Source organism: Alosa pseudoharengus, unplaced genomic scaffold (genome assembly GCF_046254945.1).
Source record: "Alosa pseudoharengus isolate Yale_2024_CS ecotype anadromous, Long Island Sound unplaced genomic scaffold, YU_APseudo_1.1 YU_APseudo_1.1_scf_16, whole genome shotgun sequence".
Classification (NCBI taxonomy): Eukaryota; Metazoa; Chordata; class Actinopteri; order Clupeiformes; family Clupeidae; genus Alosa; species Alosa pseudoharengus.
The window spans coordinates 16,946,319-16,957,412 of NW_027468630.1; positions in this window are offsets into that span (position 1 = coordinate 16,946,319).

Sequence of the window (11,094 nt, forward strand, 5' to 3'; positions counted from 1 at the left end):
ATCCTTGCCTAACAACAGGGTAGAAATATGCCCAAACAGAGTTCAGTGTCGGAGTTTACTTGCCCTGAGAGAAGTGGTGGTGAGCACAGCAAAACAGCGTGAGAAATTCAAACACTTCCCAATTTGACAGTTCAGAAAGCCCCTGATAACACCGTCACTCCACACTGCTCACTCAGTCCGTCTGCATGGTCTTACAGTAAAAGCAGGTGAATGGAATATAAATCGCTAATAATTATGTAATATTCAATCTGCTGCTGTGGCAATATTCTATTCTGTGCTAATACCCATATGCTGTGGTCTCTTTGGTCACTTTTTATGGAGAATATTAAAGAGTTATTAAATTAATCTGTGTTCACTGGTGCATATTATTACAGGGGACAGATTTGCAGAGAACGAAGCTGTTAGGCCGTAGTTAAGCGGATTTATTAAGGTTGCTGGGAATCACAAAATAAACCTGATAACCTGTTATATTTTTTTGGAAATGAAGTGAACACTTACTGTCCGTGAAAGCCGCTTATGGTTCATTTCTTTTTTTTATCATCTTTTTGTAATATTTTTTTTTATTATTTGCTTGAAATTGAACAATGTACAAGGAAATGAGGGGAGGCTAGCTACAGTATGCCAAGTCAATTTCCATTTTACTCTGTATTATCTGTTAATGTTGTATCCCCTGTGACTAATGGACAGCAGGAATATAAATGAACTGCTAACATCTCTTGTGTATACTGCGGCAAGTTTGACAGGACCCCTCCATTCCCAAACAGCCACATGCACACACATACCAACCTGTAACATCTGAAGAGATTTAACCATTTTACAGAGAAGCCTTTGACAAGCTGGCAAACAGACGTCAGAGAAAAGAGCTAATTGTGTGTTTGCATGTGGATGTTTGCATGTATGTGTGAATGTTTGTGCTCTGTGTGTGTGTGTGTGAATGTGTGTGTGTGTGAATGTGTGTGTGTGTGTGTGTTTGTGTGTATGTGTGTGTGTGTGTGTGTTTGTGTGTATGTGTGTGTGTGTGTATGTGTGCGTGTGTGTGTTTGTGTGTATGTGTGTGTGTGTGTATGTGTGTGTGTGTGTGTGTGTGTGTGTGTGTGTGTACACTGAGATTGGACATCACCTAGCCAGGCCACCTTGAGTGTGCTGCAGTGTCGAGGTGTGTAAGCAGAGCACCCGCTGACAGCCGGGATCAGCCAGCCTTAGCGCCCACTGATCCAGCACCGGCATTTAGCCTCATTTATGAGAGTGGATGCCAACAGTGTAAACATTTAATCCAGCGTGAGATATTCAGGCCCCTCCGGGTCAACAGTTTAGCTCTCATTTTTTTTTGGTCATAAACAAAGTCTGCTTTCAATTACTAGTGTGAAATTGCTTTACAGAGCCCATGCATGATTAAATATTCATTATGTTAAACTAGGCACTTTCTTTGTATATAAATCCATATTAGATTGGGCTGGCAGCTCGCCTGCGGCCACATGAGATGGATTCCTGGTGCCGAAACCCAAACTCCTTAGCAGCTCCCCCTCTCTGGGGTTTGTTTATTTTTGTTCTGATGTAAATGACGACTTGTTGATATTTTCCTACCTTTACCCTCCTCCCTCCACACACACATACACACACACACACACACATACACACACACGCACACACATACACACACACACACACACACACACATACACACACACACACACACGCATACACACACACACACACGCATACACACACACACACACGCACGCATGCACCGTCCTCTGCCCGCCTCCCCTCTCGTCCACTCACCTCGGCACACATGAATCCTTTCAGTGAGGGGAAATGTTGGAATTTGCGGTGGGCATGGGAAAAATAAACAAACGCATTGGTCAGTCCTGTGGCACCCACCCCAGCCCCACCTCCCTTCCGAAGAACCCACCAGCCACTCCGCGCCTGTGAGCGAAAGCCGAGGGAAGAGAGCCGACATTCTTTTTTTTCCCCCAAAATAGGGCCAGCTTCCCCAAAAATATTTACCCAATTTCTACCCCTACATGCAAAAAATCTGCCCCTCCAAAGACGAGCTTTACCTCCACCACTCGCTCCACAGAAAACAAATGCCTGATTTCTGGGTGACCCGCTGAGCGTAAGCCCCTCTTTATTTGTAATAGACACAAAGAGCCGTCTTTTCTCCCCCTGGATTTTACGGAGGGCAAACACACTAAAAGCCGAGTAGGCGGGCCCCGGCCCTTAAACCAGGGCTAAGCGTTCACTTGTTGTCCCGCTGAGCGCTGTGTTGCTACTGTAATTTGCCGCCGTGTGTGTTTTTCATTAGCGGAGTGTTAGCACAGGCACACAGGCATTCCTGCCTCTGCTGCTGTAAAACCTGCCTCTTGGCACAGCGAGAGTGCGGACATCTCAGAGCTCCAAGACTCAAGAAACATGGCTGAGAGGTCGGGAAAAACACATCCGTGGCTTAGCCACACAGGCCACACAACAGCATCTTTAATGAGGGGGAGCGAGAGAGAGAGAGAGAGAGAGAGAGAGAGAGAGAGGGCCCAGGGCTGGGGGAAGAGTGGCCGCTTCTGTGGGGCTCTGACGCAGGACGTCCGACTGAGGGGATCCAGCAGGAGCTGCAGCGGGATGGAATAGAGTGAGATTTGTGCTCCTCACACTGAGAGCTCCTGTGTTTCGCTTCAGATGCTAAAACACCATAATGAACTCAGTGGAGTGTGTGTGTGAGAGAGAGTGAGTGAGTGTGTGTACGTGTGTGTATTTGTGTGAGAGAGTGTGTGTGTGTGTGTGTGTGTGTGTGTGTGTGTGTGCGTACATGCACATGTGTGTGTGAGAGAAAGAGAGTGTGTGTGTATGTGTGTGTGTGCATATATGTCTCTGTGTGTGTATGTGTGTGTGTGTGTGTGTGTGAGAGAGAGAGTGTATGTGTGTCTAGTTATAACTAGAGGTGTGGTATCTGAAATGAGAAATGTGCTCTCTCTGCTGGCTGCCCACTGGAGTGGAACACATGGGAGTCCTTATTACAGACCCCCATAAGCCCCCCTGCCAATCCACTTACCCAGCCCAGTGGCCTGAGGCTCTTGCTGGACACCCAGGCCACGCTGCGCCGCCCCCGCCAGCCTGCCAGCGGACTTAATCAGAGCGCACGAAGGGTCTCGGGCCGGAGAGGGGTCACCCAGTCTGCCCTGGCTTAAGGCCCCTCTATTACTAACAGATCCAGTGCAATCTGTGCACTGACCGGCACCCCTGCACTGGTATGGTGCGCTAAGAAGTCACGGTGTGGGATGAAAGATAAAACCCACTCCCCAATCTCATAATCTGTCTTACTGAACAAGGATAGAATAAAATTGCTTTTTTTCTTTTTTAGTATCATGATGATAAAAAAAGAACTTAAGAGGTCAATTTTCAATGCTGGCAAGAAATGGAAAAAGTATTTTTTTTTTCGAGTAGTATTGCAAAGGCAATCAAACGGTGAAGTCAAAGTTGTTGGTAAAGTCAAAAAAAGTGTTGTCACACTGTGTAAGGGCAAATAACACCAAAGTGTACTGTTTTTATTTGTTTGTGTCTGTGATGTGTGCTTGATGAAAGGATGATGAGGTGAAACTGGTTGCGGAGTGCTGCCTGTTTGCAGCTCCCATCAGAGCCGCCCTTCAGTCGGTCTCTAATCCCTCGGCTGTCGCCAGCTAGGTCACTGTCTACCGGAAAGAGGCATCACCGCGGGACATGAGGAACAATGGCTGTGAGGGCGGCTTTTTCCATTAGAGTAATTAATCTAATCGCGCTCTGCTGAGTCGCTTATGTTAATGGTGCTTGTACAGTCAATTATCTTAATTGCTTCATTTGCAGAACCTGAAAATGTTTCAGATGCAAGGAGTGGTCCTTGAGAAATGAGGTTCCATCAATATCCCCATAATAATAATTTTTGATAAGAGTCACTAATGAGGAAGGGGCAAATTGCAAGGTTGAATGGAGGTAGAGAGGGGGGGGAGTGATGCCGCAGATAAACAGTGCTGAAGTGCATGCGGCCAGCAGTTTAACGAAAGGCTGTTTGAGGAAGTAATGAAAGTAGAATCACACAACTGGGAGTAGATGGTGGAGAGACCTAGCCTGGTCCTCCCAGACTCTCGTACGTTTCATTTGTACTGACATACTGAAGGAAAATGAAAATTGAGCGGAAGTACGTAGGAGGGCGGAGCCAGGCTAGGAGAGACTGCCGTTCCCTTGCATATATGCAATCATACGTCTTTACCTCGACTTAATTCCTTAAGTTGTTTATTCAGTATGGAGTCAGTATGGAGCGTCTTGTTTGCAACTGATTCCTCTGGTCTTGCTGTGCAGCCGTAAACAGTTTGAGCACGTACACACACACACACACACACGAGGCGGGTGCTGTGATGGATTATTTTTCCCTGCCATGTGGTCTGTGGTTTGATGCACTGCCGGTGGGTGGCAGGGAGGGGGAGTGAGCGTCGGAGCAGTATCTCTGGTGACACCCGGCCCTCCGAAGTGGAAAAGCTTTGCGGTCGGCCGGGGCCGCACGCATGAGGGAGCCTTCAGTCACCTCACAGCGGGCAGGTCAAGCCGCCGAGCCAGAGAAACACGTTGTGGCGACCAACAACTCCGCCAGAAATGGCGCTGAGAGAATCACTCACCAGCCTACTCCCCTGTGGCTAGCATCCACCATTTTGGCTGGAGGAGACAGGTGAAAAAAAACAAAAAAAACATCTCACTCTCTCTCTCTCTCGCTGTGTTTTTTTGCCCACCTCTGTCTTTCTAACTCTCTGTCTCTTGCTGCCATGGTTCTGTTTCAATTCAAAATTGCTGGAGAGTGACTAACACAGAGGCCCCTTGGAGAAGGTCAAGGACTCAGTGCTGTGAGCAGCCATTAAACTCACTTGTCTGAGATATCGAGTGCCCTGCTTTTTGACCGTGTAGTGTTTGATGAGCCACACTACAATATAATCACTTGCTCTCAGCGCCAGGGGCGCCAGGAAGGCTGGCTGAACATTAGAGGTGTCATAAAACTCCAGATTTTCAAAACTCCTGTCAAGAGGAGACAGATTCACTTCCATTTGGCCAAAAAGAGAGAGGCTGGAGAGAGTGAGAGACAGAGAAGAGGAGAGAGAGATGGAGAGAATGGAGTCTAATTTTAGATGGCCTGTCCCATGAAGCACTCTTTGGGGTCCGTGGAGCCCCATTTCGGCCTCCGATGGTGATGAGAGAGAGCTGAACACATTTTCGGCTGATGTCAGGTGACTTTATCAGACACTCTTACTGCTGTAAGCCTGAGGGTCCTGCAGGTGCATTTCTCTGTTTTTTTTTTCTTATTTTTTTTCTTTTTTGTAAAACATTGAGCGGTGAGCCACTGAGGCTCTGAGTCACACTCGATCAGCTTCCAGACTGATGCCCAGGAACACTCGGCCGTAGTTCTGCACCAGACAGCAGGCTGCTGGCACCCCACACACATTTAGCACTGCCACACACTCAACAAACTGCTGTCAACTGTCACCCATCCTGATTCCTGGTCCTCATTTCTGAGGTGCTCTCAACTGTCACCCATCCTGATTCCTGGTCCTCATTTCTGAGGTGCTCTCAACTGTCACCCATCCTGATTCCTGGTCCTCATTTTTGAGGCGCTGTCAACTGTCACCCATCCTGCTAACACCCTTCCTGATGCTAATTTTTGAGGTGTATTTTATCTCAAATGGGAAGTTGATAAAAAGTGTATGTAGGCTAATTATATTACTTACCTTTTCCCAAAGTTATAACATTTAAAAAAGCTAATCAGCTCACAAGAAAATTGAATTTCATGCTGCATAATTAACCTCAGAAGAAAAACTCATTTAAGTCTATTAAATAATTAAATAGCTCAGGTAAAACTAAGCTTGATTATACAAAAAAGATCAGAGTCTTGAAGGAGGAGGGACAACCAGACAGCTATTCTGCCCACTGGAACTGAAGCATCTCTCTATGTTGGCCGTTAAATTGTGGTGTGCACAATGCAATTAAACTTGTCTGAGGAATACTGGCTTTCTGCTTCGATTCACAATGTTAATTAGCCGGTCTGGATTTTTCAAATAAATTATTGCCGCGCTTTATCTGTGATTTGGCTGAACAGCTCCCATAAAGACTCGCGCTTCTCTTTTCTCTGGTCTGCACCTCCTGCTATGGCAGGGGCTGACTTGCAAAGTAATTCAGAGTAGGAGTGTCACTAATGAGACCCGCAGAGCAACAACACATATTAGCTCAGCATTTAAAATGCAAATTTAAGGACGCTTAGAATGGGCGCATTAAAACCAGAGGGAAGGACCCACGTTGCTCTTTGAATAATGTTGAATTTACATATTTGTATAAGAATATGTGGTTTAATATTTTCAGCGTTGGTATCTGCAGTGTAGATATGGTAAAAGTATCATTAAAATAGTGTCATTAAGTAGTAAGGTTAGTATATATGCATATATAACATGAAGTATGAAGCATGAATATTGCTGTCTATGCAATAGTCTGACATAATTATGAAAATATTCCTTAAAAATGATCACTTAAAAACTAATTAGCACAAGATGCTATATAGCTGCCTTTGCAATGAAGTACATTCAACCTCTATGTGTATAATATGAAGAGCATTATGGCAGACGCTTCCCCAGCGCAGATCAGTATGTTCTCCCATTCCGCTCCGTCATGTGACCATCCCGAGAGGCCTGTGGCTATGGATGAAGAACACTACACATGAAGACCCGTTACCACGTCCATTAGCAAACACCGCTTTGCTGTGACCTGCCCTCCCACCCGCTCTTCTGTTCTGCGGCGTTGCCTTGGCGATCAGCAGGCCTCCTGAGACAGCGGTGTGAAAATGCCGCCGCGCCTCCGCCGAGACCAGCAGGTTCGCGTCGGTTCAGCCACCGCCGCCGATGACCTTTGGAGCAGCCGCAAGCGGCTAGCAAGCTATCATCTATCAGGATCTTAACTTTCACTGCTTGGTCAAACACACGCAGGAGAGCATTCGCTGACATTAAAACTCAATTAGCAGGCCGCTCTCTAAATAATACATTAGGAAAGTGCATTACCGACAGCCAAATGCCTGGAGCCTCAGACTTGCGCTCTACATCTTAATATGTCAGGGCTACAACTGCCTGGGAGCTAATGTGTCGGAACAGAGACACATTGAAATGCAGATGAACACTATTAGGCGATTGCTATTCATCATAGAGCTGTCTCTACAACCACAGCATTCAGCTGCTCTATTGATGGCTCACCTCCTTATACTCTACTACCTCAAGCTTTTTCTTCCCACATGGAGATAGCCACGTTTATGCCAGCCTGGGACCAAGCTCACCAGGGGCTTGACTTTCTCTCCGGACTCACAACAACAAAAGCGCCTGCGGATCGTGTTGCCCATTGTGAGCGAAGAGAGAGGGATTGTAAGTAGGATTGCACTGCGCCAAAGCAACGACGACTTGTGTACTTTTCCGTCAGTGTCTTTGATTTCCGCCTGATATGCATGAATGGAGGACTTTCAGCACAGACTGGTCGGAGCGCTTTGAAGGCAGAAAAGCCTTAAGATGGGCAAGGAATCACAGCGAAACATTGTTACATAGTTGCATGACATCCAGATCTGTTTGCAGCCAATTAGTATAGTCTTTCCCTTGGCAGCAGTTGTGCAGAACAATCAGATCTGGGAAAGCATTGTGCCATTTCTGTGAAGGTGTTTAGTGGGATTGGCACGCAGCGAGTCCTCCCTGATCCGGTCCATATCAACAAACTCAATAAACCCTAATCATACACAGGAATGCCCAAAAAGGAGCTTGGTTTCATCTCAATAGCGGCCCAAATTCAGCTGCTGTCACAGCACAGACACCATAAATAGATTAGGAGACGGATCCCTGTTCCACACAAAGGGGTGCCTGTGTTCGGTGAGAAAATGTGTTAATCTGGTTTTGTTGCTCTAAGCTTGCTATTGGCCTTTCGCAAGCCGCACAGCGGAATGTTCAGCGCTTGAACGCACATGCCCGTGAAACAAGTTATTATGTCCAGTAGGCCATTTGACTGGCCTTGCCATCCTTCTCCTCCAGATACCAGTGGGTGAGCCGCGGTCGGAAGCTTCTAGATTCTTGTGGCGGTTCACCTAATAGGTTTTTACACTTCCAAAGTTGGTCCGATAAAGCGTCCCGCAAGCTCTGCAATCACAGGCAATAAAAGATAAATACATTCGCCATGATTGCCGTTAAGCTGGTTGCTCATCAACGGCACTCGAGGCCCTCCACTGTAGTGCTGCCAGAAACAGTGAAAGCCCTGGGTTGTTTTCACTGAAAATATTGGAAGTTCATTGTTGTGGTATAATCATTACAGCCAAAGTAGGCTGGATATTTTCCTCTCTCCTTGGCACGGGCTACTCTCCGTGCAGCTGTAAAAGTGTGTGGATCAGCGGGGCCCAGAGCACGCCAACCACCCAGCATTCTTTTTCTCACTGGCAATAATCTGTGTGTGATGACAATTGGTTAGGACCGATTTCCTTCCAATGGCTCCCATTAAGACCCTAGTGAGACCCTCTGAAGACTAACCCCACCCCCCCCCCCCCACACCCCCACCACACAGACACACACACACATACACACACACCACCACTGCCACCACCACACAGACACACACACACACACACACACACACACACACACACACAGCGAAACCCTCAGAGGAGCATGCCCCCCCCCCCCCTCTGCCCAAACATGTTGGCTTTCAGGGGCTTTACATAACAATTACCCTCGTCCAAAGAGCCAATCACCGAACAAGAATACTGTTCTCTGCACACTTCACCAGGAAGGAGGGAGAGAGAAGAAGGGAGTGGAAAAGATGGAGGCCCAGAATGAGATGGTTCTGTTCTGTTCTACTCGGTTCTGTGTTCCGCTCTGCAACAGCCCTGCGACTCCCTCCACCCTTGTTCTGCCGTGTCCAGACATGCATCACCAGGACGAAGATTTAGTGGCACGTCTGGACGCCGCGGAGCTGAGCTGCAGTCGAGCAACTAAACAAGCTTACAGCGCTGAGGCGGCCCTCTCCTCTGACGTGGAGAAAAACATGTAATGTGATTTAGAGGCCCCGTGGCTTTGATGCTCCTCCAGCTACCTCCACACTAAAAGCCCAGAAACCTGGCCGCGGCCACGGCCTCCGTCGCCTCCTGCTCAGGTTCACTATTTTATTATCGCTGGCTGCACGTCTGGGGTGTGGGGGGGTGGGGTAGGGGGGGTTGCAAAACGTTTACTTCTTGGGATGTTCACATTCCCATCGCCAGCAGTCCCAGGAGTAGGAATATGGAGATCATTGAAAATGTGACTTATTTATCTCTGGTTGTCTGAGCAAGGAGTAGCATCATCATGTTTCAAGTGTTGTTTGAGTTGTGAGCTCACTGATCGTAAAAAAATGGTGCAGTTAAGTGTGGAGATACGAGACACGTTTGGAATGGCCTACTTGAGTCATAACTCAACTACAACACTGTGTCCAAGACTGGGTGGTGATAAGATAAGCATAAGGGCTTCAAAGTGTTTTGATAGAATATTACTCATCTACGTCAAATCATAACCTACAGTAATAAACAAGTGTTGCTCAAAATAATCAGCGCTGGACACAGATTATCTATAAAGTTATCATAACAGCTGTATCCCTTGAGTTGAGATTTTAGGTCAGTTCATTTGCAAAGACCAAAGTTCCGTCAGTCAGTTTATAACTCCATGTATAATGATCTCTAGTTAGATATATTAAGTAGTTCGGTAACACTTTACTTGACGGGTGAGTTCATAACACATTCATAGCAGCTGTCATAAACTGCACATAAAGCATTCATGATTGTTTCGTGAGACATGACTCAACATTCATACCAAACCTTTCATGAATGTGGAAGACAGAACAACGACAACTTGTCAAAATAAAAGTCCAACAATCGCAAAGCAGTATTGCCGTTTTTGTTCTGAACCTCTTACCTGATCACGTCACATCTGAGTCAATGGGCTACTCCAGTGCCAAAAAGACAGAACATGGTCAAGGAAATAATTTTTGTTTCATAAAACATTATTTGTTTTATGATGTAACCTTTGCAGATATTTTCATTTGCTACTGGGAATGTTCATTGTCCAACCGTTCCAGGGTAACAAATAAGGGTCAGCTGAATGTAGGCTAGTTTAGCCTACCTCCCAGTGTTAAACTCAGTGATTACGAATACTTCACAACTTGTATAGTAAAGTGACATTCGATGTAGACTTCATAAGATATTCATGAAATATTTAAAAAAGCTGGAGAGAAAAACGGCAATGCTGCTTTGCGATTGTTGGACTTTTATTTTGACAAGTTGTCGTTGTTCTAACTTCCACATTCATGAAAGGTTTGTTATGAATGTTGAGTCATGTCTCATGAAACAGTCATGAATGCTTTATGTGCAGTTTATGACAGCTGTTATGAATGTGTTATGAACTCACCCGTCAAGTAAAGTGTTACCAGTAGTTCCTTAATTAAGGAGGCTCAAACTTCACAAGTTTAATATATATGTGTATATGTGTATGTGTGTGTGTCCTAAAATATTTTCCTAATTGCAGTCAGAATAAAAAGTTTTTGACATAGTACATGTTCTGAAAAGTTAGGCCTTCCTGACCTTTTTCCAGGTTGCTTGCTTTGCACGCCCTGTATGCAAAGCACTATCCGAGTTTTAATGTAATGGACAATACAGTGTCATTATCAGTGAACCACCAACCATTAAGTCGTAACAGTGGGTCCTGCAGGTGCTTATGACCTGAATGACTGATTGTGAATGTGGAGTCAGATGTAATTAGATCAAAAGAGAAGCTCTGAAGGTCAACCCCAGTCCAATGTTCCACAGGATAGTGTGCTGAATGTAATGGATGGAAATTAGAATAGGTAGAATCTCTCTGTCTCTCTCTCCCTCCCTCTCTGTCTCTCTCTGCATTGCCTTGGATATTAATGATGGTCTTTCTCTCTGTTTGTGGCTTGTGGCTCTCTCTCTCTTTTTCTCTCTCACACACACACACACACACACACACACACACACTGACAATGCATTAACGTTGTTTACCAGGCCCAGGGAAGGTAGAGTAACTTCAAGAG